At 43.3% G+C, this 5536-nt stretch overlaps 1 pseudogene; it reads right to left on the bottom strand.

Moving 5' to 3' along the window:
• Positions 1-396: 396 nt before the first annotated feature.
• Positions 397-3694, bottom strand: LOC147966298 (uncharacterized; annotated as a pseudogene).
• Positions 3695-5536: the final 1842 nt, after the last annotated feature.

The following is a 5536-nucleotide window of genomic DNA, read 5'->3' as shown; positions in this document are numbered from 1 at the left end:
AGGAGTGCACATTGTGATTCCTCTATTTTATTCTTGATGGCAGTCCACTTCTTAGGATCATTCAATCCTCGAATATTCCAATTAAGTATTGTCCATTCCCTAGCCATGATCTAATTGGTGTACTTTTAGCATCTCATACTGTGCCCCATCTATCAGAGCTCTGTGAATACTCATGCAAAATGATATGTAAAATCTGACTGCAGGTCCAGTAAAAGGGATATAAGTGACATTAACCAGACAAGTAGCATCATCACAGACCAGCAGTACATTCAGAATACTTTGTAACATGCGCATATTAGTCTTTACCATGGAAACAAATCTCTGAAAAGCTGAAACATAAAAGTGCTAAACTGCCCTCTTTACAAAAGCTGAAAATCAAAGCCTAGATGAGATGTTCTAGGAAGTAGCTTTGCTTCCTTTATCCGCCTCCTTCTCCTTAGTGGCTACTTTAGCAGCTTGGGAGCTCTTGATCTTCTTGGGCTTGTTAGATAGAAGCTCCTCAGTGGTGTCCTTTGCTGGTACCTTACAGAAAGAAGTGTTGAGACTTTTAACAACTTTGGTAGGTATAAGTGGTGGCAGAGCATGACAAGCCAAACAGTTCCTATCAGTGCAAGTTTTTTGTTTAAAGCCTTTAGAGAGCTTTTGAAGTCTGCAGCTTCTTCTTACCTCAGAGTCAACCAGAGGAACTTTTTCCTTTCTTTTCTTGTTGTTGAGAACAGCAGGAGTAGCAGAGTCTGGTTGTTCTGTCCTTTGTTCAGAGCTCAAGGGAGAGGTCACTTCTTGTTCCATCTCCATCTGTACCACAGAATTGTCCTCAGAGTCAGATATAGGACAAGCAGTAGGTATCACAAATGGGAGGGTGTTAGCATCAGAGTATCCTTGCTTAATGATTTCCCAAACTTTAGAAGTAATAAACTTGTTGACCCATTCAAACTTACTAGGAGAGAGAAATGATACTGAAAGAAAATTTACCCAATCCACTGGTACCTTTATATGACTATGATGATCTTCTTTGGGAGCAAAGTGTTGCTCCCAAACTTCAGCTCCTTCAGTTCCCAGCAGCTCCACAACATTGGTCAATTTGTTGTTGTTGTCTGAAGTTGGCAACACCATAGTAGCCTCTGCATCAGTACCTACAGGAACATTATTCGGAAGGTAAGATGGAAAGGGGAAACCAGGTGGGGCTGACATGTCAGAGGAGTTAGAAGATTCACCTTGCTGCTCCATATACTCTGACTCTTTGGGAACCATGATGACTTGAGTAGTCTGATCAGTGTCTAGTTCAATATGATTAATCTGGTCCTTGTTCTGCTCTTGAATTATCTTCACAGGACTGTGAGTATCAGCCATATCTGTAGTCTTCTCCACTTGAACAGGGGGAGGAGAGGTCAGCTTGGTTATAATCTGCTGAGATCCAATCATTAGTTCCAGATTCATAGGATCCTCCTCTCTATCAACTGAAGCCGTAATGTGCTGTCTAACCATCAACTGAAAACTCATATCCATAATGGGTTGCATCTGGGCCATCACATTATTTTGCTCCTCAAGTGGGGGGACTACCGCAGCCAAGTCATCAGGCTCATGCTCAATCAATAGTTGGGCCGGCCCACCCAAGAGATTTAAATCAGGAATCCTTGGCGCCAAAGGGCCCACAATGGAGGCACCAGTGTTGCCACTGCTATCAGGCTGTCCCAGAGTCAAAGTGAGGCTACTCTGATTGCCCTGTACTTCCATATGCTGCTGGTCTTCATCCATAGGAGCCATTAGATCTTGGAGTTCCAGAAATTCACCAGGGTGGAGCTCCTGATCAATCTCTGGGTTAGCTTCTGGCATAGCCCAATGGCCCCATCCTGGCATCTCATCTGGTTCCTCATCCTCATTCATCTCCTCATTTTCTTCCTCCTGCAGAGCTAGATTTAGGTTAAGCTGAGGGACTGGTTGTGCATCAGCCTCATGTTGCTGAAGAGGACCCAAAAAGTGATTGTGTTGGTTGGGGTGGTGGTTAGCTTGCAATGGCATATGATGTGGGTTACCATGTGGTGGGATAGGATCTTCATCGTGAGGTTCTGCCTCAATCAACTAGTGCTGTAGAATCACAACTGGAACAGTGAGTGAGTCAGAGTTCTCACCATCTCCAAATACAAGACTAGCAGGTATGTCACTCAATTCTTGCACTTTGATTTTAACCATCTGATTAGCTTTCGAGCTTCCCACTCTGTCCCACATCACAAACTTCCCAAATTTATTAACTGCCTCATTAATTTCTCGGATATTCCTTCTATCAAAAGGAAAGCCACATAATAGAATCCAAACTTCCCTGGTCAAAACTAATTTTCTCCAGTTCAAACCTTTGTCATGATTTTGAAAGATGACATGCACATCGGTAAAAAGGTGGGGACTATTAGCAACTAACTCATCCCGGTCAAAGACGCTGCCCAGCTGAATATAAGCCTGTCCAAAGGGGCATGGAATAATCTCTGAAAACCCCAACCCCTTATCAGTCAAGAAATCAGTGAGTACCTCACGGACAGTGTTGAAAGCCACCGGTAGATTCGTCATAGGAACGATAGATGCAATCTCCCAATCTTCATGCAGAGGCGTCGGCGCACCAGAGAGCACATAGGTGCGTGCATGCCTTCCTTCCACCACAATGCCTTGATGATTTTGTGGAAGAAATGGTGTGGGGTCGAAGGGAAGGTCGCCATGGCTGGAGTGAGGTCTGGAGATCTGGATGCGGGTGGAGGAGAAGAGGGTAGGACTGCAGCCTGGAGACAGCGAGCAATGGAATGCGGAGAGGCAGAGTAATGGAGCAAGCTAACTCGGGAAGGAGCAGAGAGGGAGATATCATTACGTTGATTAGGCCTCTGATTGACCACTCCTGCCCTCTCTGCAGCGGGAACAGTGGCATCCTGCCTCGAAATGCCAAGCGTGAGGACCGGGCCTCCCTTGGGCTGAGGGGCCGAGAAAGAATTTTTGGCAATATGGCCCCATTTCTTACAAAGCCTACACTTAATGCGATTTGTGCAGCTGGGCCTAGCATGGCCCAAAGTGAGGCAACGCACACAGAAAGGTTGCTGCCCATTTTGAATACGCTGTGATCCCGCTCCGGAGGATTAGCCAAGGAATGACTATTATGGCCATAATTGCCAACAAATTCCTTAGATGTCGCTTTGTTAGCATTGATGGGAGGAATTGGGGATGATCGATGATCTCTATGATCCGAATCCAGGAATCTACCAGGTGATCTCAATGCATCCAAGTAAGATTTCCTTGGATGACGACGAAAAACATGAGTCCATTCATCCTCTTTTTCTTGAAGATATTGATCAAGCTCCCAACATGAGTTAGGGCCCCCATTGCCCCAGAGGAGGAAATTAACATTGAGCAAAGGAAGAGAGATATTTCCTCCTTTGATGATAGAATAACCAACCTCTTTGGATGAAACAAAGAATCTAAAAGAACAATTTTGCAACAACTGAACCCTAAACAGTGAGGCTCTGCCCCCGAAACAAGACAAGAGAATGGTGCTAACCGATTCAGTTGTGAGTTTGATCCTTGATCTGGTGAATTCTTCCACGAGCAGGAACTCCTCTTGATCTTGTCCCTCTTCATAGTTGATGGTGACACCCCACTTCCTCCAGATATCCGCAGTGAAATCTTGCCCAAAGTCAAAGTTGAGATCCGCCAGCGCCATGGTGCTGAATCCAAGAAAGATGATGGTTGGTGGCCGACGTGGCAGGAGTGACCAACGTTGTGAGTGCCTTCGGTGAGGGAGGTAGGTGGACGCCGGGGCCGGAGTGGCCTCCGGCGTGAGGGCTAGGCGAGAGGGCTTGCTTGAGGATCTCCTAATACAAGTCCATGTATGTATTTATGATTTCTTGGTCTATGTTTACATGCATGGGACACCTAGTGCACAAGCTCGGCAATGGATGAAATTGGGATATTCTTTGATCCGAGAATCAAGGTGGAATGCGAAAAATCGTCACATAAGTCGAGGAGAAATTAAATGGTATTAACTTATTCAGTTTACAAGTTCAATCTAAGGAGCATGTTTTTATCACTATGCCGGACTTTTTGTCCAATGTTTCAACAACAAAACTATGAGAGACGAGAACCACCCCATTGCCATTTTTTGCTAGCATATGCTTATGAATAAGCTTAGATGCAAAAGGATGCAACTGGAGACACTTTTGTGACCGTTTCCATACCCAAGTGTCTTTGCATGGCAGCCATTTTTTACTCAAGAATTGCTATGTATTTTTTATATGCTTTTATGCTGCTACTACCACGTCTAGTCTGTGTACTAGATTGCTCTCTCCTTCAATTCTGGGAGTTCTAGTACGTCTGTGTTAATCGTTGATATTAATGACCCATATATCTTACTTTTGCATGCAACGTCTATCGATTGAATTTAGATTATCTACATACTTGTTGAACTTTTGAAGTACACGCTTTCTAATGATGAGTATTCTGAAACCCCATAATTTACTTACATGTTTTTGTCAGGAGAATTTATCTGATCCTGTATGTTTCTGCTTATTATGCTGACATACCTTACAAAACTCAGCCGAAGATCACACAAATTTAGTACTATTTGAGGGGTGGGGGTAAGAGCCTAATGATATATCACATGTATACCTATGTAAAATTGAGGGCTTATTCTCTTCCTCAATCTATATTTGATCATATTTTAGTTCCATTTCGGTTCACCTTCCTAACCTTGTCATAGATGTGCCATGATCCATAATTTAACTCGGCAAAGACCAGGCACTGCGAATGTATATCATCCATAACCCACATATTCTAATTGGGGAAAAACAAAATAAGAAGAATGCTAGTTAGATTAACACTGTTCAAACACGTGGACGATTTGCCAATAAAGTTGGAGTCGAGAAATGACTGTAAAAGAGCCAGAGTTTGGAATTCAATGATCGAAGAAGGTCGAGTCAAAAGTTTCATGTTGTTGATTTTTTTCTATAGACCGACTTCTGATTTAACGGAACTATGTGTTGGGGAAATGGGAGGGTTGTAAATATTTTTGCTCATCAAAACTTTCTCTTCCAATGTGGAAATGCTCTGTTGGCCTAGAATAAGCACCATCCCTTTTCCCATACGAAGCAACAAGCTCCAGGTTCCACTATCAACATAACGAAACACATCATCCAATTAAATAAAACCAACAATAAAATATGGCAAGTTAATTCAACAGACCTAGTACCAACTCCGTTTGTTGCAAACTAATAGTACAGGTAGAATGGTAGTTCCCACTCCAGAAGGCTAAGAAACTAGCCAAAAGACCACCACAGCCAACTATATATACAACCATTTGAGGACTCTCAAACACAAGAATCTAGCAACATGCAGAAGCAACATCAACTCCATCCATTTCGCTTGGCATGTACTTTGCATGTTGGTGAAAAGAAACAATCTGGTTTAAACATAACATGCTTCGATGATATTCCAGAGGCCTCTCAAACCAGGAGTGTGATATACGAGTGCCTTCCATGCGTCTTAACTTTCACCCTTTTCCTATCTC

The sequence above is a fragment of the Triticum urartu genome, chromosome 6A (assembly GCF_056163025.1).
Source record: "Triticum urartu cultivar PI428250 chromosome 6A, HENAU_Tu73, whole genome shotgun sequence".
NCBI lineage: Eukaryota > Viridiplantae > Streptophyta > Magnoliopsida > Poales > Poaceae > Triticum > Triticum urartu.
This window is presented reverse-complemented; position numbering and strand designations above follow the sequence as displayed.